Source organism: Malaya genurostris, chromosome 1 (assembly GCF_030247185.1).
Source record: "Malaya genurostris strain Urasoe2022 chromosome 1, Malgen_1.1, whole genome shotgun sequence".
In the NCBI taxonomy this organism is placed as follows: Eukaryota; Metazoa; Arthropoda; class Insecta; order Diptera; family Culicidae; genus Malaya; species Malaya genurostris.
Genome location: NC_080570.1, coordinates 45,856,401 through 45,882,427, shown reverse-complemented (window position 1 = coordinate 45,882,427; position 26,027 = coordinate 45,856,401). Strand labels below are relative to the sequence as shown.

At 35.8% G+C, this 26,027-nt stretch overlaps 1 protein-coding gene across 2 annotated transcripts in view; it reads left to right on the top strand.

Moving 5' to 3' along the window:
• The first annotated feature begins 308 nt into the window (after positions 1–308).
• LOC131438512 (uncharacterized) overlaps positions 309–26,027 on the top strand; it is a 50,540-nt gene continuing 24,821 nt past the window's right edge. For both annotated transcript variants that reach the window (XM_058608612.1, XM_058608604.1), the window contains exon 1: positions 309–1,281. The gene's annotated coding sequence lies outside the window, so the exon portion shown is untranslated. The remainder of the gene's footprint in view (positions 1,282–26,027) is intronic.

The following is a 26,027-nucleotide window of genomic DNA, read 5'->3' as shown; positions in this document are numbered from 1 at the left end:
AAAGCTCGCCACCTGAACAGCTTAGTGATCGCAGAAGAGTTGGCTGGATTCTTCAATTAAACATCTCATGCAACGAATATTTATGGACCTAACGGTCTAAATTGCATTTTGATTTATGTCGAGAATGACGTTTTGGCAATGCGTAAGGCTCGCATTGGACCTTTTTGGTCGGATAAAACTTACTGGGACTTTATTGGTGGCGTAGTGTGGCTTTTAATTTTTTTGACAAATAGAAGACAGTGCTTGTGTGCGTGTTGCAAATAAGTTCATTCATATCGCAACACGATGGATGAAGCATCGCGAGCACGGTTGAAAAACCATCAGTGGAAGAAAATTTTCATGGCAGCAGTGTCGGTGAAGCAGAGATGTCAAGTGCTGTCTAGTTTTTCGCAAACTTCCGATGGAAATGTAAAATTTATAACCGGAGACGCTACGGTTTCGCTAGATGATGATGTAATATGTTGACCAGCAGTGGATTTAAAGTGGAAGAAGTGACAACGGGGCCCAAAATTCGACGGGAATGATTCGGCTGTGCCAAGTGTTTTCCTGAAGGACCAGCGTTTTCAATCGCCTGGACTGTTCCCCCTTGCGGAGTACCCAAAGGGTTTGAATTAGCGTGAATGCGACAAAAATCAATTTTTGGAAAGCATCAGCGAAGAAGGTCGATAAAAATGGGTGTGTGTGGGTTGATTCGGAAAGAATTTCGCAGTGATGAGTGATGTTGATTATTTTGATTGGTTTCTGAAAGCAACAAAATTGCAATTAGGAAGGAAAAGTTGAAGTCATAGATATTTACTATACAGTTGCATTTATTACTGCCGAAGCAATTCGAGACTTGTTCACAAAGAGTATGGAAGAGAACTGATGAAAGATAAACCAAAGTGCATTCGAATATGCTTATTATCTGCATCGGTTTGTCTATCTAAAAAAATAATTATGATGATAAGCTTGAGAGCGAGTTGTGCAAAATATTGGTGAAAATATGCATTTATGTTCATTATCCCACGTCGCAGTTGGAAAAAAAACCAGAAGGCCAATCGATCACTTCTCTTGTTGGAAGATGATTACTTCGGAAATCGTGATACAGTGTGTGAATGATGAAGATTAGTACCATCATTATAACTTGAAAAACTCCCACGCGTAGCTGCGCCTCTCACGAACGCGAACCACATTCATCTTCACTACTGCTTTTGGCAGCAGAAATACCAAAAAAGGACTTTATGCACGGTAGCGGAAAGCTGCATCCGTTGAAATATGACGTAAAATACTTCATAAAACCAGGTATGGAATATAGTTTTGATTGCATCTTGCAAAGCACATTGTGCAAAAAGCAAAACAAAACGTAGAATGCAAAAAACAAAAAAAAAACCTAGACAGAATCTGTTCGAAAGAAAGTAATAATCGAGACTGTATTATCACATTGGAGTTGATGGCTGTCGGGAAAAGAAAAAAAAAGGCGAAATAAAAATCAATAATATGTCTAGAGTTCGTTGTTTCGAAAAAAGCTATCAAATCAGAATTATCATTCAGTGGAAATTTGTGTTGGATTAGTTTTAATTCGTCGAGTTGCGAAGATGTCTAAATTGGGTCATTTGAAATATGTATATTAGGAATCGGATCGTTGAGTTTGACATATAAATTTTGAATGCTTCGGAAATGTAAATTCAAAAAATCAGAAATATAATAGATCATCCATAATGTATTCAGTTTAACGACAAAAAATTAATTCTCCCATAGCATTTGCCCTACATGGGACGTAGAACTTTGTCACTTGTCGTTTTTTTCTGAAGCTGACAAAGTACAAAAGAAAATAGAGATCTTTTTTGCTACGCAGTAATCAGTTGCAAATAACTAAGAATAATGTTTGTTTAACATTCATAAAAGCTTGCGGTACTTAACAAATATTAGACTACTCTTTGTCCTCGATTCGTCGGTGCTACGGCGAAATTAGTGTTGCTCAGATAGATAGAAAAAGGAAAGTACTTGAAAATTGACTACTCTTTTTCTAAGTTTGATTTCTCAAAACTTTTCTTTCATTCGGTGGATTGAAGCTAGTTTTAAGGGGTTTGACAATTTTTAAATAAAGTAAAAAAATTGGACTGCGCAGACTTATTGGGAAATCTTCTTTCTTATCGTAGACAAACAATTCTATTTGCTTATAATGTAAATTACTGTTTCTCGGAAATTGCTGAATGGATTTCTGCTTTCCTCATGTTTTATCTGGATCCGACTTCCGGGTTCTGAATTGAATGTGCTGAAATATGTTAAAAGAGAGCACTTCATTTTTTCTTGCTTGACTTAACCGATCTACACATACTAAGAATCAAGTTGGTTACCTTTTAACACCTTTTTTCCAGATCCTACTTCCGATTCCGGAATTACGGGATAATATGTGCTGAAAGGTATACAAACCTGCACTCAATTTTCTCGGAGATGACTTAACCTATTGTTACAATTGAAAACTTCAAAGTGATATTGATTTTCATCCGGATCCGTCTTTGGGTTCCGGAATAACATGGTGATGAGTGAAAAACATTCGATTTAAAGAATATCTTTTTGTTGAGAACGTGAGGATGTTACAGAAACTAATTAGTAAATTATCCTAGTTTTCAGGTATTGCAGTCGATTACTTCTACAAATCACTTAGATTTGATGGCTCTCCGGTTTACGAACATATCGGAACTGGGGATCAAACACTCCGAAATGGAACTCATATCTGTTTCTCAGAGATACCTGAATGGATTTTTACAAACCTTTCATCGTGTTTCGTCTGAATCCGACATCCGGTTTCTGAAATTAATGTGCAGTTAAATGTGCTGAAATGTGGTAAAAGAGAGAACTCCATTTTCTCTTCCTTGACCTAATCGATTTACACATACTGAGATTCAAATTGGTTACCTTTTAATACCGTAGAAAATTATTGATTTTTTCCAGATCCTACCTTCAATTCCGGAATTACGGGAAAAAAGTTTACAAATCTGCACTTAAATTTCTCAGAGATAACATCATATTATTACAATAAAAAACTTTAGCGATATTGTTTTTCATTCGGATCCGACTTTGGATTCCGGATTAACATAATGATGAGTGGAAAACATACGATTTAAAGAGCGTTTTTTTTGCGAACGTGCGGATGTTACAGAAATTGATTAGTAAATTATCATTTTTTCAAGTATTGTAGTCGATTACTTCTGTAGATTCACTCAGACTCGATGGATCTTCGGCTTCCGAAAATATCAAACTGGGAATCAAACATTCCGAAATGGAACTCATATCTGTTTCTCTGAGATGGATTTCCACAAAACTAGATTCAAATGAAAGGTAGAATGATTTGCTATTGAATTCAATCAGAATCCGTCTTCCGGTTCCGGAATTACGGGGTGATGAGACTTAAAACGATGCAACATATGTACAAAATCTTTGAATAAAATTGGTTTCAAAATCAAATAACATTAGTAGAACTTGTTACTGGTATAATCACTTTACAATAGAGATTTTTTTCCTTCCGATTATTCTTGAAATGTTCTATGATCGAGATTCTTCTGATTTAGTTTTGACTGATGATTTTCAAGCTATTTTTTAGTTCTGCGTGATGTTTAAATTGGTTAATGTCAATAGAGCAAATAGTTTATTGTACGAAGTTGTGTATTTTTCTTTATCGTATCCAGGTTCGACAAATTGCAATTTTCACAGAAACTGGAAGAATTAGTAGCCCAGTCGAGTACTGTCTCTGAGCGTATCTTTTTTCCAAAAATCAACTTTTCTGTGACTCTCTCATTCTCCAATATTAGTTATTAATATTAAGTATTATTTACCTCTCGTGTCAGCACTTTTCGACCGTATGTGCAGGTTTGGGAATCGCACCCAGGTAGGCTAACAGATCGGCTGAAAAGTTCGTATCGTTTCTATGAGAGGGCGCCACTAGAATTAAATCCATTTTCAGTTAGTACCAACCTTCAAAAGATACGTGTATAAATTTGACAGCTGTCTGATTATTAGTTTGTGAGATATTCCATTTTGAGTGAAGCTACTTTTGTTATTGTGAAAAAAATGGAAAAAAGGGAATTTCGTGTGTTGATGAAACACTACTTTTTGATGAAAAAAAGTGCTGCCGATACCAAAAAATGGCTTGATGAGTGTTATCCAGACTCTGCACCGGGCGAAGCAACAATTCGTAAGTGGTTTGCAAAATTTCGTACTGGTCATATGAGCACCGAAGACGATGAACGCAGTGGACGTCCAAAAGAGGCTGTTACCGATGAAAACGTGAAAAAAATACACAAAATGATTTTCAATGACCGTAAAGTGAAGTTGATCGAGATAGCTGACACCCTAAAGATATAAAAGGAACGTGTTGGACATATTATTCACGAATATTTGGATATGAGAAAGCTTTGTGCAAAATGGATGCCGCGTGAGCTCACAATCGATCAAAAACAACAACGAATTGATGATTCTGAGCAGTGTTTGGAGCTGTTATATCGAAATAAAACCGATTTTTTTCGTCGATATATAACAATGGACGAAACATGGCTCCATCACTTCACTCCGGAGTCCAATCGACAGTCAACTGAGTGGACTGCACGCGATGAACCGAACCCAAAGCGTGGAAAGACTCAACAATTGGCCGGTAAGGTTATGGCGTCTGTATTTGGGATTCGCATGGTATAATTGTCATCGACTACTTCGAAAAGGGAAAAACCATCAACAGTGACTATTATATAGCGTTATTAGAGCGTTTGAAGAACGAAATTTAAAAAAAACGGCCTCATTTGAAGAAGAAAAAAGTTTTGTTTCATCAAGACAATGCACCGTGTAACAAGTCGATGAAAACCATGCTGAAATTGAACGAATTGGGCTTCGAATTGCTCCCTTATCCACCGTATTCCACAGATTTGGCCCCCAGTGACTTTTTCCTGTTCTCAGATCTCAAGAGAATGCTCGCTGGTAAAAAATTTAGAAGCAATGAAGAGGTAATCGCTGAAACTGAGGCCTATTTTGAGGCAAAGGACAAATCGTACTACAAAAATGGTATCGAAAAGTCGGAAGATCGCTATAATCGCTGTATCGCCTCTGATGGCAATTATGTTGAATAATAAAAACGAATTTTGGCAAAAAAATGTGTGTTTCTATTAAACGATACGAACTTTTCAGCCGAACTGTTAAAGTGTTGTTATATTTTCAACGAGATTTTCTCATAAAGTTTTCTGAAACAAAATAACTGTAACGATGAAACCTGTGCAGCAATTTCCATATCTTGATTGCCAATGTTTAATGCATGAAATGAAATTTGTCCCGTCTGTTGATATTTCTCTTCAGTTCCTGTGCACGCGAGGCCTATTTTGATCGCTGCACAGCAGTCTCATCAGTTGATTTCGTTTGCGTTATTATCGTCAATTGAATCAATTTGTCAATTACATAGACTCTCGATTGCCCATTAAACTGTAAGTTGATGATCCTAGAGATGATGTATATTTAGAAGAAAAAAATTCGATTGATTCGATTCGGTTTCCGAATGAATACAGTAGGCGAATAATCATACGTAGAAACATTGTAATCCATAGAGATTTAAACTACATGGCTTCGAAAACATGTCCCAGCTCTCGTTTACTCACCGCAGTCCAATAATTCTAATTACTGACCACATTGCTCTAAAAATCAATACTCACTTTGGTCTGGAGTAGTTCCAGATGCACACATAACCTGGGAAATTGGCACAATCCTCCTCCCCGCATTGGCTTGCCTGCCTTGCCGGTAGTCGAAAAAGAAGGAGCACTTTTTCGCTAGAGCTACTACTTACCATTTGTGCTTGATTCAACACAATTCGCATCCGACTATTGCTTTTTTTTCTCCCATAAGCTATCAGCTCGGATCGGATTGTGAATGCCTGTCACCCTGAAATGAGGTCATATGTAAAAAAAACCCACCAGCAAGAACGGCACGAGCTGTTCTATGTCGTTCCCGGCTCGATAGTTACCGGGAAAGCGAGGAATTTCTCACTCAGTCTCGTATACTTATGTGGTATATGTACAGAAGCATCGCGCCTCGATATGCAAACTTAACTGACAGATGTACTATGTTGGCTTATAATAAATTCGTGTTCTATTTCATAAGTTTGTGGTGATGTCATTGAGTGTTCTTACTAATTTTGGATACTTGTTTTTTTTTTCTAACAAGTAAATAAATAGTACAGAATCACGAACTGCTATGCTAGTAAATAAATAGTACAGAATCACGAACTAGAACTGATAGTTCATAGTATGCGCACAGCAAAATCTTGTCAAAGAAAACGGGTAGTATAACATTATTTTCTTTTGTTCCTAAATACGAAAATAACTGATTTATAACAGTAATTGATGTACATTAAACTATTATTATTCGGATTCGGTATATCCGTATGCTCTAACTTTACGTTAGATTCCCATTTAACTCTGGCTGCTCAAGTAGCCAATATTGTTCTTGTATTGTATTTCGTAATTCTTCTCGCATCGATTGTGCAATTGGAAAAGTGCACTTTGCTTGTATGATTTATGTTAGTTTGTTTGTGTTTTAATATGTTTCACAGCAGTAATATTTGTAATGTGCAAATCTGCCATGAAACTACTCAAATGAACATATCCGGCGGAAAAAAATTGACCAATAATAGATCCACTGGGTTTCTGCTTCCATGCCGTAAAAAGGCGACGATTGCTGGAGTTTCTTTTTCTTCATATTACAGATTTTCCAACATGGTTGGTTACTCTATTTTACTAATCATCTCTTCATGCAAGAAAGAATTTTTTTTTCAAAAACATTTTCTCGTCATTTTACGATAATAAGATCTCTTATATATTTCCATCTGAGGAAAATTCGGTTTGGCATTTTTCAGTGGCGTCTCGCATTATATTTGTTATTTATATTCTCTAATTATTCGATGAAATCAGGTGGGTTGGTAACGAATAGAAAGACGATGAACGATGAAGACAGGAAATTACTCAGATCAGTTCTGAGATTTGTTATTCTATCTGTCACGTTTAGCTCTGTGATGCACACCATTAGAAGAGGCTTCAGGGGATTATGCTTATGGCAGTTGAAAACAAATTGCTGTCGCAGTTGCAACGTCGAAGCGGTTTTATTGACAAATCGACTTGCAGCGCGTCAAATTCTTCTATTGTAAAGACAGAATCTGTCAATTTTTATGGCTGCGTCCTGTTGTTTGAATTCTTCTCTAACCACTTGTTCAGTTGTTTATTCGTTTTCATTAGTTTGTTTCGAAATGCGTGGATTTTCAGCAGAACAACGTCGAAAAATTGTGTATAAATGGTGCACAGAACGCGGACTGTCACTGAGAAAGACAGCAAAAATAGAAGGAGTAAGTGAAAAAGTCGGGCGAAATGCAATCAGGCCTTCGAGGATAAACCGAAAACGGGTCGAAAAAGAGGTCCTGCTAACCCTCAGTTGGATAAACGTATACTGAAGAAGAAGATATAAGTATAAGAAGGAGGTTTCAGTTCGGGATGTGGCCAAAAAAGTGGGCACTTCGAAGTCATATGTTCTTCGTGCTAAAGAACGTTTGAATCTTCGAACCTATAAGAAGCAGAAACATCCAAAACGTAATCCTAAACAAGAAGCATCGATCAGGCCGAGGGTTCGAAAGCTGTACAATACGATTCTTGCTGGAAATTTGAACTGCATAATCATGGACGACGAAACCTACGTGAAACTCGATTACAAATCCTTGCCGGGATCTCAATATTATACGGTGGGAGAAGGGCAAGTGTTAAACCAGTCCAAGACATCGATTGAAGTTGAAAATTTGGTAAGAAAGCTGTGGTCTGGCAAGTAATTTGTAGCTGCTGTAAGATTTCGAACCCCTTAATCACCATTGCTTCAATGAACAGCGAAATATACATCAAGGAATGTTTACTCCTACCCATGATTCGAAGCCACAAGGATCCTGTTGTCTTCTGGCAAGATCTTGCTTCTTGCCACTACTAGAAATCAATGGTAGAATGGTATACTACCAAAAATGTCACTTTCGTCCCCAAAGACATGCATCCACCAAATTGCCCACAACTTCGACCAATTGAGGAATTTTGAGCATTAACGAAGGCACATCTTAGGAAACATGTCTCGGCTGCCGAAACCATTCAACGGTTCGAAAAAGATTGGAAAAAAGTATCAAAACTTGTCGCCAAGCAGTCTGTACGGAATTTAATGAGGAACTTTCGACTAAGTAGCAAATGTTGAGAATAATATTCTGTTGTTGTAGTCTAATATTATCAGTATATCAAATAAAATTTGAATATCTAACACATGTGAATTATTTACAGCGAAATCAAAGTGCGTTCATACTTTCTGGGACAGTCTTTAGTTATCTCCGAAAAAAGTTGGTGCACTTATTTTAACAATTATTTTTCCACATTTTACCTAATATTGCCGGAAGCAGAAGTCGGATCCGAATAATATTAAGGAATTTTGTATGGGACCACAAGAACTTTCATTTGAATCTAAGTTTGTGGAAATCTGTCCAGCCATCTTCGAGAAAAGTTAGCGAAAAAGGCGGATGGGTAATATCAGAGACATAACTGAATGTCGTGAATACGGAAAAACTGACACGCTCCCATCACTTTCCCGAATATCAGTTAGTTGATTGATTGTATGAATTGTGCAAGCTTTCCTCTTTTTCACTAATAGAGTTTGAAGCGATGCACCTACATTAAAGTACAGATTAGTTACATTAAACAGCTACTATTCTACAACTATATATTCCAAACTTGAAACAATTCCTTTTTAATTTGCTAATATAGGAGGCTAGGTACGACAAATTTGTAGTTTATTAATTTTTACGCAGAAACACGCACACAGGAAGAACAGTTAAGGGCAAGGCAAAGTCCCGCTCGAACCGTGCTGGTCTGCAGTTCCCAGTTGGCAAAATCCATCGTCTGCTCCGGAAGGGAAACTACGCAGAGCGTGTCGGTACCGGTGCACCGGTCTATGTGGCGGCAGTGATGGAGTACTGGACTGCCGAAGTGTTGGAATTGGCCCGTGACAACAAGAAAACTAAAATCATCCCTCGCCATCTGCAGCTGGCCATCCGTAATGACATCCGTTGAAAACCCCGTCCTTTTCAGGACGACTACATCACTGCGATAAAGAAATATTTAGGATTGCTTTAAGTTTAGCCAGTTCTAATACGCCTGGAAAGTAGAATCCGCAAATCAAGTGGAAACATTTGTTCTAACAATTTGTTCATTTTTGTTTTCGGCCGCATACTAAAGTAATCACGACAAAAATACATATTGATCTGTATACGTGGCAACTCTGTTTCGCACGGCATATTTGTATACTAGTATAAAGATGTGTTCAACATAATCACTTTCGCTTTCGCATTGCCGTTCGTAATTGAATGTGTTAGTGACGGTGCAAATTAATTTAACTTACATCTTGATGAATCTTTTGGTAGGAAATATTGAGATCTGAGGTGGTTCTCGTGTGTGTCTTGTTTCGGTAATGGGCCTTGCTGGACTTTTTGGCAGCCTTTCTACCGGTTTTCGGTGTCATTGTGCTGATGGTGTCTCGTGCATTCAGATCGGGAAACAGTGAGACGACAGGTCCTCGATTTTGCTCTCATGTGTCTTGTTTCGGGAACAGTTGCTCAGCAAATGGTAGGAAAAATGAACCATTCAACTTTTATATGGATGCTCTTGTATAGATGCAGACATCTCGCGTTCTGATTGGCTGGTGTTGTCATGGGTTTAATCAAACGGGTTTTTCAATAGTGTACTATTGAAAAACTTCAATGTTGTTGCAATACACGTTGATGTTGAAAATTTTCGATTCTATTGGTAGTTAGATTATATAAATCCTTCTACAGATCACTGAGCTATGAGCTTTCAAAATACGAGAAAGGCAAACACGTCTTATGAATTATCTTCTCTGATACTCGTTTATACAAAACATTTCAGAAAAGATTAATTTTGAACTATTTGAGATTATGTCACACAACTGAAAATTTTATCATAAAATTGTGATCATATTTCCGATGGCATGTAGCAAGAATTATGTTGATTCATTAGATATAATAGGAGATATTCACGATCAAAAACTTATCACTCTCTCAGAGGGTAAATTTTAAAAAGGCGCCCCATAGTAAAGTAAGTCGTATTCACGACAAAAACCTATTTTAATCCACCTAGTGGTGTAATGATGCCTTTCTCATATTACTCATTACATCATAAATATTACCGTGAAATTCGCAAAAAACAACTGTTTATTGAATAGGAATAGGATAATTTGTTCGGATCTAATCTCACAAACTCTATAAATCCTGATTACCCTGTTGTTCCGGAACCGAAAGTACTATCCACAACAAATTAAGGAATTCCGTATGAAACTGTAAGACTTTTCTTTTGAGCCTATAAGTTTGTGAAAATCGATTTGGCCATCTCCAAGAAAAGTGAGTGAGATCCTTTTTGCAGTTATTGATCACTATTTCCAATACTTCCGAAACCGGATTCAGATAAACGGAATAGCCAAAGTTTGTTTGTTTACTACCAACAAATATGACCTACAAATTGGAACAGTTTTGAACGTAGATAAACCTATACTTACTATCTCATGCTCTATTTCGATTAAACCAATTAAACGAAATCTAACAAACGAAACGAACCTGCGTTTCTGTTACTTCTGCATATGTAAGTCAAGCTAAACAGCATGAATCAGCAGCATAAAACATGTAGTAGGATTATTATTATTATTATTATTATTATTATTATTATTATTATTATTATTATTATTATTATTATTATTATTATTATTATTATTATTATTACAATTATTATTATTATTACAATTTTTATTATTATTATTATTATTATTATTGACATCACTACACAACGTGTACGAAATAGAATGAAGCACGCCTTGTGCATTTTGTGTTTTCTTCTTCTTTCGGTGTTGTACATATTGTAACTCTATATGGCGATTTGAAAACTTTGACGCTCATCGCCCTGTAACTGCGGAACCAGAAGTCGGATCCGGATGAAATTTCACAGTAGCTTTAAAGACAGTATGAACTTTATTTCAAATTAAGATTCGTGAAAATTGGTTCAAGCATCGCAGAGAAATCGAAGTGAATTTAGTTTTATGAGTTTTTCTTCTCCACTTTCGGTGCTCTCGGAACAGGAAAAGAGGGGACCAGTAGTGCCGAATTAAGTTTTTGTGCCCACAAACTAACAAACTCTGCAAACTAGAAGAATTTATCAGACAGTTTTATGGGATTTGTACCTGTTTTTAATCATTGTTCTTGGAAAAATACTAATAAAATTGGCAATTTTCCACTTATCACGCTTTAGTTCCGGAACCGGAAGTCGGATCCAGATAAAATGTTCCACAAATTTTTAGGATATTATAAGACCTTTCATTTGAATCTCGGTTTGCGAAAATCGGTTGAGTTGTTCCAGAGATAATTGAGTGTAAACTTTTTCTCAAATTTTCACATATTACCATATAACTCCGGAACCGGAAGTCACATTCAAATGAAATTCAATAGCAAGCTATGGGACCATAATACCTTTTATTTGAATCTTAGTTTGTGAAAATCGGTTCAGCCATCTCTGAGAAAAGTGAGTGCATATTTTTGTTACATACACACACATACACACACACGGACACACACACAGACATTTGCTCAGTTCGTCGAGCTGAGTCGAATGATATATGACATTCGGCCCTTCGGGCCTCGGTTAAAAAGTCGATTTTCACAGTGATTGCATAGCCTTTCTATATGAGAAAGGCAAAAACGTTACATATACACACACAACAAACATTTTGCGTATTCGACGAACTGAGTTGAATAGTATATGACACTCGACCCTCCGGGCCTCGGTTCAAAAGTCAGTTTTCTCAGTGATTGCAATGAAGAGAGAAAGGCAATGAGTCTGAACTGGTTGAAGTCGATTTAGCGATCTTCGAGAAAATTGATTGAAGAAAGAAAAAGTGCTCTTTGCCGGTTACATCATTTACACTATTATACCTGAAACCTTCTAACCTTCTGATTCAGATACGTCACTTATACCGTTATATATTTGGACCTAGAAGTGACAGCCATTTGATCTTCAAATTCAATTCACTGCCTAAAAGTAGTTTTGGAATGAGCCTAAGTTCGTTAAAATCGGTTCACCCATCTCCGAGAAAATTAAGCGAAGAGAAAAATGAAGGTTTTTTAAAAAAGAAAAATCGTTGAAAGAGCAATTACTGTGGAGGTCGAAACCATGTTAGAGCGAAGAGATTCCTGAGGTTCATGAGTTTTAATATTTTCCCCTTTTTTGGATTTGTATTTCAAAACATAAAATTTCGAGATACGCGTTGCGTTATACTAATAACATTACAAAATGTAAGAGGTAAAGATTTTTGCCGAGTTTTATTTAATGTGTTTCATTATATAAATACCAAATTTATCATAAATAATCCGTCATGAATTTATGTTCAAGTTCAAGTTTAGGGAAGGAATGTTGTACGAAGACCCAAGTATTTTTTTCTTGTTATCGCTTAGTTTTTTTTTCTAGCTATACATGTTTAGACTGAACGACAACACTGATAACGCAGCGAAATGTTAACTAAGCTGTGCTTCCAATTTCAAGCAAATATCGATTGCCATAACCCGACAACATATCGAATAACGCTGCTCATGATATTGACATAACGCCAAAACGACCGTCGTCGTCGTCATCGTCATCGGAAGCTCAGCTCAACGTGTTTTTTTTTCGAACACCTCGCAGCACCTAATCATTTCTTTAATGTCTCACTTTCTTTGGCGCAGTTCGAATTTCACGAAACCACCGTTCAACGGTGTGGTGCCATGCGACGCTCCCGAATTCGACTTTCGCCGCCCGTTTGATCCATCCTGACTTTGACTCAGAGAATTGTTTTTGTTTGTCTTTGATTGGGAAAACAAAACTGCTGCATTCACGCTTGGTGTGTGCCGATATATATTCATATATACATAGGTAGAAAAGCAGGCCGGGTTGGTTGATGGTTTCAAAATATTGTGAACATTACGAAAAAAATGGTGCCTTGATCTCACGACAACTTTGCGTGTGAAAATGGGACGACATTTCATCATTAAGAAAAAAAATCTGAATTTGAGATGATAATTCGGTGGGCGAAAATATTGTATTTTTTTCTATAAATTGTGTTTTTGGCATTTTAAACTTAGAATAATATCATAATATTAAAATGCTTTCGATTCGTTAGTATTGTAGTAAATATTAATTTTCCGTCAATCGGCACTTAAAACACCTTCTCGATGCATGCATACAAACAATTTGGAATTTATGAGAATCATTCAAGCACCAGAATCAAACATCGTCAGTTCTTCTGTACGACTATGCTTAATCGCCACTTGAAAACTGTGAACGATACATACAGAACAACGCAAGCTGCGTAATAGGGGAATATGGATCAATAGGAACACATCAAAGGTGAATTCAAACTTCTCGTGGAATGATTGGACACTAATCGGATGATAGGAGTGTAATTGAACTAACTGTCATTTGACAAGTCTAATCAATACATTATTTTAGGCTAAATTCAGATTACATTCAACGAGTTACGAGAACATTGAATCCCCTATTTTTGCTTCTGCCCTAGCCATGCAATGGTTCTGTATGGTAAGATAGTAATCTGTTGGAACAGATTGATCAAATTCTACAAAAAGGATGTAATACCAAGCCTTTACATTGGGTCAAACAATTTCTTACTAAAAGTAATCTCGTTCATCAGAGTTTGAGAGGTTTTTGTTTTCTTTTTTATACTTCGATAGAAAAAATATTTCAGGACTTGGAATACTTGAATAATTCGAGACAGATTATGAAGGTCTTTTTTCATTCAATCAAAATAAACGAAAATGACCGAAGCTTCGAGAATCAATTATGACAGGAAACAGTTCACAATGATTTTTACCTGTTGATGGTTGTATCAATATAAGTTTTGGTTTCCAAATAGGTTCTGGAGTATAAAAACTTTGAAACTCTTAAAAGCCACACACGTATGGCCATATGACGAATAAATTGCAATATTTTTGAGTCCAACTTTAAAGCTTTGCGGGATTGTCATCTTCTATATCGCTTTGAATTTTAAAAATTCATCATTCTACAATTCCAGAATCGGAAGTCAGAATTGGATAGAATTGGATAAAATTGGATTTATTTTAATTTGAACTTTTGTTTCTGAAATTCGATTTGGCTTTTTTTGAGAAAACGATTGAGCTTTGAGAAACGATTCGATACTGGAATCGGAATTCGAAATTCGGTGTAGCCGAAGTCAGACAAATTCACCTGAGTAGCTGTATAGTTCACATTTGTTTCAAAATGTTTGAAAATCAATGTAGACATCTTTGAGAAATCGTAGTGCGAATTAAATTTTTGGGTGCCTTTCGAAACGAAAACTGAATACAACCAAAAATGAAGTTTATTTGATTATCGACTATCCAAATCTGCTAACCCGATAAACCTGATTAATTTATGTTAAATAGACATTTTTATACAAATCACCCTATATCTCTGAAACCGGAATCTTAAAACTTTTCATTTGAATCTTAGATTTCATTTGAATCTTAGATCGGTTCAACCATTTACGAGAAAAATTAATTACACAGTTTTAATTTCGTTTCACATATCATCTTGTAGTTCCGGAACCAGAGGTCGGAACCAAACATAATTCAGGAGCCTTGTTTGGGAGCATACGACTTTTCATATGAATCTGAGTTTGTAGAAAACGATTGAGTCATCTCCGAAAAAAATTGAGTGAAGTTATTTGTCACACACGCATTTGCTGATCTCGACGAACTGATTCGGTATATGGATGTTATTTTCTTCCAGCATTTATTGCTGTAAGTAGTTTAAAGCAATATAATTATGGAATGTCTTTCAACTGGTTTACATATGGCATATTCGAACGATTATGTTGCCAAAAAACGAACCGTGCTAAAATCGGTCCGAGGCAAAATATCATGCTGTACACAGTCTTTTGGATACTTAGAAACAAATGTATGTTAGAAGTTTTGCGCGCTGGCTGGCAAAGAAATGCTTGGGAGCAACATAAAACACGATTTTTTATACTGTTACACGGAACCACCCGCGATCCCATTTCAGTTGGTACAACTAATCGATTGTTGTTTTAACTAAACTGTCATTTTTGTTTTTCGATTAGCAGAAACGATGGTTGAAACAACTAATTAAACTGTTTAAAAAAAATGCTGTCAATTAGTGAGGACACATACCTTTTAATTTCAACAAATATTTCAGTTGAAATAACTGGTACTGTTATTGAAAAAAATTCTGTTTGTGGAAAAATAAATCGGGTTTATTTGTTTTAGACATTGCAAATAGTTGAATCAACTCGAACAATGTTATTGATTTGCGAAAATAAATAAAATATACTTACTGATACACGTCATGATCCATTTTGAAATAAGTTCGGTATGTTGAGATTCTTGAAATAATTATCGTTGTTAAAATATAAAGAGTATTTTATATTGACATGTAATATCATTAGGGCTGGGAAAACCACCGATCACTGCTGATTTCAAGTGATCTTAACCAAGGAATAAATTATCATTACGAAATCAGAACTGATCTGATCTCTTAGTGGTTTTGACTTCTGTATGATCATGATCATGTCAAGTTGAGATCAGTAAAGTAGTAAGTCAAGATTGATGTAGAAAAACGTTTTTAATCAGCAAAAGTGCCCGGAGGGGCGAGTAAATTAGCGAAATTATTAAATTTACCTAAAATGAGTATTGAAAGATGATGCCTTCAAACGGTTGAACTAAAGTTATACACTGATAATTTTAGTCAATTTATATGAGCTTGTGTCCATCAACCGCTGGGAATTGGAATTTTGCGACGGCAATTCAAACGCGCCATTTAAACGCAGCGCGTTCTGTGCGTTTGAAACCCTTCGCTTCTGTTACTTTTATAAATTAAATTCATGTCAAAAAGCGTTTTATTGCTAATGCATGAACATCATCATCGGTATCAAACAGCTGGAAGTAAAACAGTCTGCTGTAAGTAAATCAATGATCGAATTTGAAGCATAAAATTTTTGCGCATACCTGAAAGATTACGAGATGATCATTCATTAACATTTTCTAATTTGTCACCAAATCTTTTTCATCTTAAACAAGGTTAACTTTATCACAACACCGCTGTTAGATAAACACTTGTTATATTAAATTTCTCAAATCGAATGAATTTCATTAAACGCTTTAACCATCGATGTTGTTTTCATTGGCATTTTGAGGCGACGCGAACAGATTTCAACTAAAAAAGTGGTTGATTTTGCATTGCGATTATTGTTTTGCTTACAACTGTCTCCGGCATTTGACGGCATTCAAAACAACATATTTTTCAACTACTTGAATATATGCAAATCAAAAACCATATTGGTTGAATCAAAAAGATATTAGTAAAATCAACTATCGCAAAAATCAAAAACTGCGATATCGCAATTTTATGATCGAAGGGTTCTCCGTGCAGTTGAACCGAAACGTAAAGTTTTCTCTACTTTAGAAACACTTCAAAGGTGTGTATTACAGAGTCTTTATTGACGAATTCCCGACTATAAATAAACACGGAAAGACCGAAATCAGCATTTTGGCGAAAAAATTAGTTGATTTTCTGATTTGAATTAGTTATTTTTTGAGACAACTAAAAAAATCTTACTTTTGCTAATTTAGATTTTTTAATTCCCATTCCCTTAAAAATAATAAAATATTTGTTGAAATGGCTAGTTTTTTAGTTGAATTCACCAATTAAACGTGCTGTCATGGCACGCTTCATACCCATTCAACTAAATTTTTAGATGAATTAGAGAATTAACTAAATTTTTAGTTGAATAAGAGAATTAAAACGTTGTTTTCAACCAACATAAATGGTTGAATTGGTTTCTGCAATTTACAGCTATATGGCGCTCTGTCACCGAAAAAAAACGTTAACACCGTAATGACTACTAGCGACTAGATGGCACACTACTACCGAAAAAAATTTCAGTCGCGGTTATCTTTTCTATATTGGCAGGTATAAATACGATATTGTATTGGAGAAAAAGACATTCATTCGGCTTCGCGAAATCGACTCTCTCACTGAAAACTTTGAGCACTCGGAAAACAAAAACCGAATACAAGTAGTACACCGGACGGCGTAGCCCGGAAGGTTGGAAGATACAAAAAAAAACATCATTTGACATGTACAATTAGAGAGCAACATACGAAACTCACTTCACTGTTCCGCGTCTAAACAATTTGCTAAACAGTTTCAACAAGACTGTCCTTTTAAGCTTTTTAATGGATTGTTTTGCTTTGACACTTCTCATGAGTTTTTGGCTAAAAAACTTGTTAATAAACCAACTTCATTTTTGTTTTCTTTGTCCTGTCTTTCAGTAATGATGGTGATAGATAAATAGAAACAAATTTTCTGATTTTAATAACAATATTTGTTGTCAATGAGAATTTCGTGTTGGATTGAAATATTGCTGGTTTGTGTCCAGAATATTCGCCAACTAAACACATCCTCTAAAAATAAGAGTTTTTTTCAGCAAAGTTAATTCTCAATTTTAACTAAGTTTGTAGTTATTTTGGAAATTTTGTTGTTAAAATCAACTAATTCAAAAACAGTAATACGAATTAGACGCAGAGCTAATTTCGGTCGTTCCGTGAATGTACGACATCGTAACGCTTCCTTCAGATAATATTCTAAGCACAATTCTCCAAATAATCAGAGGAACGCGTCACTTGAGCCAATTTGTGCTGAAATCTTTTACAAATAGTGAGGTAATTGATTTTAATTGCGTAGATAACAGAGTCATTTTTTTTCTAAAATATGTATCCGACTCAAAAATCTATCTGTACCAGAATCTCTAGTACATTTGTACAAGAAAATTTTGACTGGAGTTCATTTAAGTAAGCAACAAAAAGGTCACGCCAAAACCGGTATATATCTGTATGAGCAGCGGCTTATTGGTATTTTAGGTGAACACAGTATATGTATATAGAAGTAAAAATTCGGTATTAATACCGATAACTCGGTATACCTGGGAACGTTGATAAGTAGAACTCGATAGTTTATTATATTAAATTGAAAAAAAAAAAAAACATGTAGTAAACTATTTAGACGATCACAATTCACCCCGCAGTCCTCTTTGGCTGGTGCAGTACAAGTCAATTCACCGGTTGAAAAGAAGATGAGCTAACCTTTCATCGTGTGGCTTTCAACTTCCGATTAGCACTCTAGTGGATTTCTCCGGACCAGTGGCCATAATCGGACAAGTATTTGTTGGTGCACCACTAAACCAGATGCACATTTCGAACGAGGGCAGTCTCCCGTTTACATTCACTACTTGAAACGGGAGCAAAAATGCACTCACTCTTCACTATTGACTACTCTTCATGCCTTCATGGCGATAGGTTGATGCTAATGAGGCAAACGATAATTATCACATGCCGTCTATATCGGTTATCAACATAATGAACTGCTGTTGAGTGGCTTGATGGTTAGAGTGTACAGAGCATCTAAGATTGCAGCGCTTCCGGAAGTATGTGCTTCTTGATAGTGGTGTGGGCATCTTCGACGACGATGCACTCCCAGTGCATGCATGCATGCAGTGACCCGTTCGATCAAACTCATTGACTTTTGGCGAAGTGCCTACACGCAGAGAAATGGAACGAGTTCCGGTGTATTTTTCGCTAGTTCTGAAAAGTTTTAAAGTTGGATTCAATTCAAGATTCTTGTTCCAAATTTTCATTTTAAGATTTCTGATGTAAAACATCGAGATTATAATAGGTCATAGCGCGTTTAGTTGCTCTCCTTCTACAAATACGACTAACAACTTCCGAGCAAAGTTTCTAATTTTTAAAACGCTCACGCTTTGTTGCTCCGTTGAATATTAACTAGACGTATGACTAGAATAATGACTGCTCGTTTATTATGATAAAATTTATTTCGTAAATCGCGTTCAATGTATGCTTTTATTGGCGGATCAAATTTTATATAGCTGACTGGTGAAAGTCGAATAGTTTGAGAATGTTTTCATTGTCAGTATGTGCGATAGTTGTTATGGCTGCTGCCTCGTTTATTACAAGTTTAAATGAACGTTAAGACGGATTCGCGAGTTTTTTTTCTGTTCGGTCTACTTCACTGATCCACTGTTCATCAACGCTGAGCATTTGAATTTCGGGATTGCAATTCCGTAATCAGATTTACATAAACGTAGCATAGTTTTGAGCGCTGTATGATGAAGCGATGCTTAGAACACGATTTTTAATACTGTTACATGCAATTGTTTCTAGGTATCAAAAAGATTGTGTACAGTATCCTTTTTCATGACATGACGGTTCGTTTTTGGCAACATAATCGTTCGAATATGACATATGTAAACCAGATGATGGCAAAGATGGCAGAACTTTCGAGTTGGAAACAATTCCATAATTATATTGGTTTAAACTACTTACAGCAATAAATGCTGGAAGAACATAACACCCATATACCATTCGAATCAGTTCATCGAGATCAGCAAATGCGTGTGTGACAAATAATTTCACTCAATTTTCATGGAGATGGCTCAACTGTTTTCTACAAACTCAGAATCATATAAAAGGTTTCATACTCCCAAACAAGGTTTCTGGATTTCATTTGGATCCGACTTCTGGTTTCGGTACTACAGGACGATATGTGAAACTCATTTTTTGCGTACATGGCTGAACCGATCTTAAATACAAATTAAAGGTCTTAAGATCCTATAAAATATTTTCCTTTTTAGTCAGATATGACTTCCTGCTTAGGAAACACAGGGTTTGCAGATTTGGATAGTCGATAACCAAATAAATTTATTTCAGTTTTAGCGGTATTCAGTTTTCGATCCGAAAAGTACCCAAAAATTTAATTCGCACTGTGATTTCCCAAATATGTCACTGATTTACAAAAACACAGCGATTTCCAGTACCGAATCGTTTCTCAAAGCTCAATTGTTTTCTCAAAAAAAAGGCCAAATCGAATTAACAATAAACAACAATTCAAATTAAAAAACTTATGATGAATTTTATCCGAGTTTTTAAAATTCAAACCGATATAGAAGATGACTATAGCAAAAAGCTTCAAAGTTGGACTCAAAACTATTGCAATTTATTCGTCATATTAATTTATGGCCATGCAAAACCGTTTTGGGTTATGCTGGTTCCTGAGTACCAGCTCTGGAAGTACCGTGAATAATAACGAAAAACTTTCTTCGACCTTTCATGGAATGTTCAATCGATTGTCACACGTCTAGATTCAAATTCGATCCGATTTGCAGTTCCGACATTACATTAATGAGTAATTAAAATTTCAAACTGCCGACGGTCGTTAAAATAATGTTATGAGAACTAAAACAGCGAAGAATATTCATGCGAAAACACATGCGGATTGATAAAATAAGTATCATATCACTAGGTGGATTAAGAACGTTTTTTTCTCTACTTCATTTCTGCTCGATTTTAAAATCGTAAGCAGTGTTACCAGTTATGCAGATATTCGAGGAAGCTCCATAGAAAGACTATTTTTTGGTTGATTTTCTCAACTTTTTCGGCAACCATGTTTGTGTAAAAACCTGTTTTATTCTACCTAGTGGTGTAATGATGCCTTCGTCATATCAATCATTCTATCATATAAAATACTGTGGTATTCTTCAAAATAATTTTCTTCGATTCTTGAAGGAATAATCGGAATCGTTTTGATTGGCCGTCTACTGATAATGACTATCGATTGGAGCTCTTTTGATGTCGATTTAAGAATTTGTTTCAAGTGTTGTTTCGCCCCTTCAAGTGATGGTATAAAATTTTAACACACTTTACCCTATAATTCTGAAACCGGAAATCGGATCCAGATGAAATTCAAAAGTTTTATAAAGAATCATAAGACAAGTAATTTAAATTTTAGTTTGTAAAAATCGGTCACGCCATCTTTGAGAAAAACTAGTACGCTTATTTCCATTTTTTGCAACTTTTACCCCATAACTCCGGAAGTCTTACCCAAACAAAATTTTCATATGGGATCACAAGACCTTTCATTCGAATCTAAGCTTGTGAAAATCGTTTCTGCTATTTCTGAGAAAAGTTGGTGTGTTATTTTACCAATTTTTTTTCACATTTTGCCCCATAATTCCGGAACCGGATGTCGGCTGCAAATTATATTCAGGAATTTGGTATGGGACTACAAGACTTTTCATTTGAATCTGAGTTTGTAAAAATCGATTCATCTGCTTCTAAGAAATTGGAGTGTTTGGATTACACGATCACTTTTTGCCTTTCTCATATAGAAAGGTTATGCAATCACTGTGAAAACCGACTTTTTAACCGAGGCCCGGAGGGCCGAGTGTCATATACCATTCGACTCAGTTCGTCGAGTACGCAAGATGTCTGTGTCTGTGTGTGTGTGTGTGTGTGTGTGTGTGTGTGTGTGTGTGTGTGTGTGTGTGTGTGTGTGTGTGTGTGTGTGTGTGTGTGTGTGTGTGTGTGTGTGTGTGTGTGTGTGTGTGTGTGTGTGTGTGTGAGTGTGTGTGTGTGTGTGTGTGTGTGTGTGTGTGAGTGTGAGTGTGTGTGTGTGTGTGTGTGGGTGTGTGTGTGTGTGTGTGTGAGAGTATGTGTGTATGTAACGTTTTTTTGCACTAAGTTTTCTCGGAGATGGCTGAACCGATTTTCACACATTCAAATGAAAGGTCTTGTGGTCCCATACGTAATTCCTGGATTTCATCAGGATCTGACTTTCGGATCCGGAAATATAGAGTAAAGTGTGTTAAAAATTTTATACCATCACTGAAAAGAGCGAAAAACCGTAAAAAGTTTTCTAAATCGACCTTAAATCTTTTCCAATTGATAGTTTTTATCAGTAGACGGTCAAACAAATCTATTTCGGTTATTCTTTTAAGAATCGAAGAAAAATAATTTTGAAGAATACCACAGTATTATATATGATAGTATGATTGATATGAGAAAGGCATCATTACACCACTAGGTGGATTAAAACAGGTTTTTTCGATACTTCCAGAATCTGAAACGAATATCCGGTATACCCGAAAACAATGCATTTGGTCATCAACTAAACAAATCTGTCTAATTCGAAAATTCTACGGCTATTTGAATGTATTTGAATGATTTTTTCCGTATCATGTTTAAAAACACGCCCTTGAAAATACCTATCAGTTTGTAATTCCGGAACCGAAAATCGTATCCGGGTGAAATTTAGTAGGATTAGAGTAGGGTGGTTGTAAGACCTTTCATTTGAACGCTTGTGAAAATTGGATGAGCTGTCTCTGAAAAAATGAAACGTTTTTAGTTCTTTTTGCACATTTTACCTTGTAACTCCCGAACCTGAAGTCGGATCCAGATGAAATTTAATCGCAAACTATGGGATCATGAGAGCTCGCCCCGGGCGCAACGTTTTGAGGTGGCGGAAAACTAATCCGTGAGACCTTTTTTTTGCTACCCGAAGTCTTTCCGGAAATTGAGTTCACTGCTTTGTTTATTTTTGTTGCTCACCAAACCAATCTCATATTCTGTGGCGGTAAATCTCTTATTCTGCCCGGGCTCCAAATTTCCTCGGTACTCCACTGTGTGAGTGCATGTTTCACTAATTGGTTCAGCATGAACTCCATGGAGCTGTGAATTACATGGTTGCAAGTTTTTTTTACTGCAATGCGCTTAAAAGATGTTAAACCCTCACCGTTGATTCTACTGACAAAATCAATTTGTTTCGTATCTAAAGAACAACACTAAAATTTGTCCTACAATAAGCTGCCCATACTTGCATATCAGTCCCATATGGAAAATCGGCATGTCGAGAAAAAGACGATTAAAATTTTATTTCCGATTTTTTGATATATTGTGCTACCTAATGTTAAATTATGGTATTATTACATGAAGTATCGGTAATACACCTTTGCTATTCCACTATTACAACAAACGAAATTATTGAAATTTGCACTGAATGGGACTGATATGCGGGTACTTTGCATATGGGACAGACAGGAGTCGATATTTTTTTCACATTTTACTGAACAAACCATCAACTTTTATTGCAATTTCTGAGAGTATATTGAAGATAGATTTCATTCCTCAAGGTAACTCAATATTGGCGAAAATCGATATGGGACTGATATGCGAGTATGGGCGTAAGGCCACCACATAACAACATAATATTCGACATATAACAAAACACAAAAATAATACTTCATTGAACTTTTCCGCTGCGCATCCATCCGTTATTCCAATAATTTTAAGGCTATATGTGAGTGAAAAGAAATAAATGAATATAATATATATAAGATTAAACCAAATAAAGTACTGAGATAAATTAATAAATATAATTTGGAAAATTTGGAGTGAAATGCAAAAATTAAAAAAAGTCTTAAAAATCCAGTTTATTATTCCTGTAACTGGGATCCGCACAATAGAAATAGTTTTTTTTTTGGAATCGTCTTTAACGACGGTTTGAAATGTTTAACATTCATCACCCTGTGATTCCCGAAGCGGAGATCATATCATGATCAAATTCAGTTGTTTGGCAAGGGATTGTTAGACCTTCCATTTGAATCTAAGTTTGTAAAAATTGGTTAGGATATCTTTGAAAAAATGAAACTTTTTTACTTATTTCGGCAGATAAACTCCTTTACATTTTCTTTTATATAAGCATACTATCGAACAACACGAATAAAAACCCATTTTCGGTACCATGATTACAAATCATGAAATTATGAAACATGAAATTTCACGAGCAAAATGATTGATATCATGAAAATTTTCATGGGAGATTAGTTATTGTTGATGATACAGGGTGATTTTTTAAGAGCTTGAGAACTTTTTTAAACAATAAAACGCATAAAATTTGCAAAATCTCATCGGTTCTTTATTTTAAACGTTAGATTGGTACATGACATTTACTTTTTGAAGATAATTTCATTTAAATGTTGACCGCGGCTGCGTCTTAGGTGGTCCATTCGGAAAATCCGCTTTTTTATCGACAAATTTTGTTCAGCGATGAGGCTCATTTCTAATTGAATGGCAACGTAAATAAGCAAAATTGCCGCATTTGGAGTGAAGAGCAACCAGAAGCCGTTCAAGAACTGCCCATGCATCCCGAAAAATGCACTGTTTGGTGTGGTTTGTACGCTGGTGGAATCATTGGACCGTATTTTTTCAAAGATGCTGTTGGACGCAACGTTACAGTGAATGGCGATCGCTATCGTTCGATGCTAACAAACTTTTTGTTGCCAAAAATGGAAGAACTGAACTTGGTTGACATGTGGTTTCAACAAGATGGCGCTACATGCCACACAGCTCGCGATTCTATGGCCATTTTGAGGGAAAACTTCGGAGAACAATTCATCTCAAGAAATGGACCGGTAAGTTGGCCACCAAGATCATGCGATTTGACGCCTTTAGACTATTTTTTGTGGGGCTACGTCAAGTCTAAAGTCTACAGAAATAAGCCAGTAACTATTCCAGCTTTGGAAGACAACATTTCCGAAGAAATTCGGGCTATTCCGGCCGAAATGCTCGAAAAAGTTGCCCAAAATTGGACTTTCCGAATGGACCACCTAAGACGCAGCCGCGGTCAACATTTAAATGAAATTATCTTCAAAAAGTAAATGTCATGTACCAATCTAACGTTTAAAATAAAGAACCGATGAGATTTTGCAAATTTTATGCGTTTTATTGTTTAAAAAAGTTCTCAAGCTCTTAAAAAATCACCCTATATAAATTATTTTGATCATGAAATCATGCTTCATTATTCATGATTGACATGTTTCATGATTTCATGATTTTTAATCATGTTACTGGCAATGGATTTTTATCCGCGAATCTTTCAAATTTCACTATTGAATGTTTAGCTGATTGTGTGTAAGCTTACATTATAAATTTACTTCTTTTAAATTTGACTTATATCAGTTCATTATAATTCGATTCAGCACACTAATTGATACACTGAATTGCATCTTAAAAATGGTGTTTGTTCTTGTGGAAATTACAAGAAAATAAATTCTAAATTTAGGCTTGCTCATTTTTCTAATATATTTGTGAAAATTTTTATAGCTTGGGTCCCAATAACAGAGTGGCAAGTGATCGGGAAAACCGGGATAAAGTCAGAAATTTGGTTTCACCGGGAAAAACCGGGAAAAGGTCAGGAATTTTAGTGCAAATCCGGGAAAAAAATTACTAGCCCTAATCTTAGTAACGATTATCAGCATCATGACTTTCCTGATACAACAAATGAAAAGTTGGAGGTAATACTCAATTTTGTGTTTGAATAAGAAGTTCAGTACAAGTTTTGAAACATCTTATTGTCCCACATAGGTTCAATGGTGCACAATCTATTGGAAATGGGGCTAACAGCCCATGTCTCATTCAACGGTTTTTGTATGGATTTGACAGCAATTTTACAATCAATAAGAGCTAGTTATAGTTATCATCAATAACAGCTCAATGAAAGCTCATAATGCAAAATAAGGATAATTTAGATGCTTCTGCTGGAGTTCTATTAAATTCCAGAATAAGTATGCATAACGGTAAAAATAACATCAGGTAACATATTCAATAAATTTATTAGGAATTCATAGGAGCCTTCATGTTTTTAAGTGCCAGCCAATGATTCCCCATTTTTTCACAAAATTTTTCTCAGTAATGTTAAATTGTGACCATACTTGTGTTGTAATCTTGGTATTGATTTCAATAGGATGCACAAAATCGACTAAGCTGTCAACTTTCACCTTATCCACAGTTTGCTGCAGGAGTATTTGATTTCCTTCTTTGACAGCTGAAATTGGATTCTCAGAGTTTGTAAGAACCTTAAAAAGGTTTAGAAAATAGTTTAATTTGTTCAGTGAATCTATGTTCAATTTTTTTTTTAAGATAATCAGCTATGATGAGGATATTGACGTCGACGAAGAAGCAGTGGATGATAGGAGAATCAAATTTCAATCATCTCAGTTACTAGAGGCATAGATTGTAGTTATTTTTC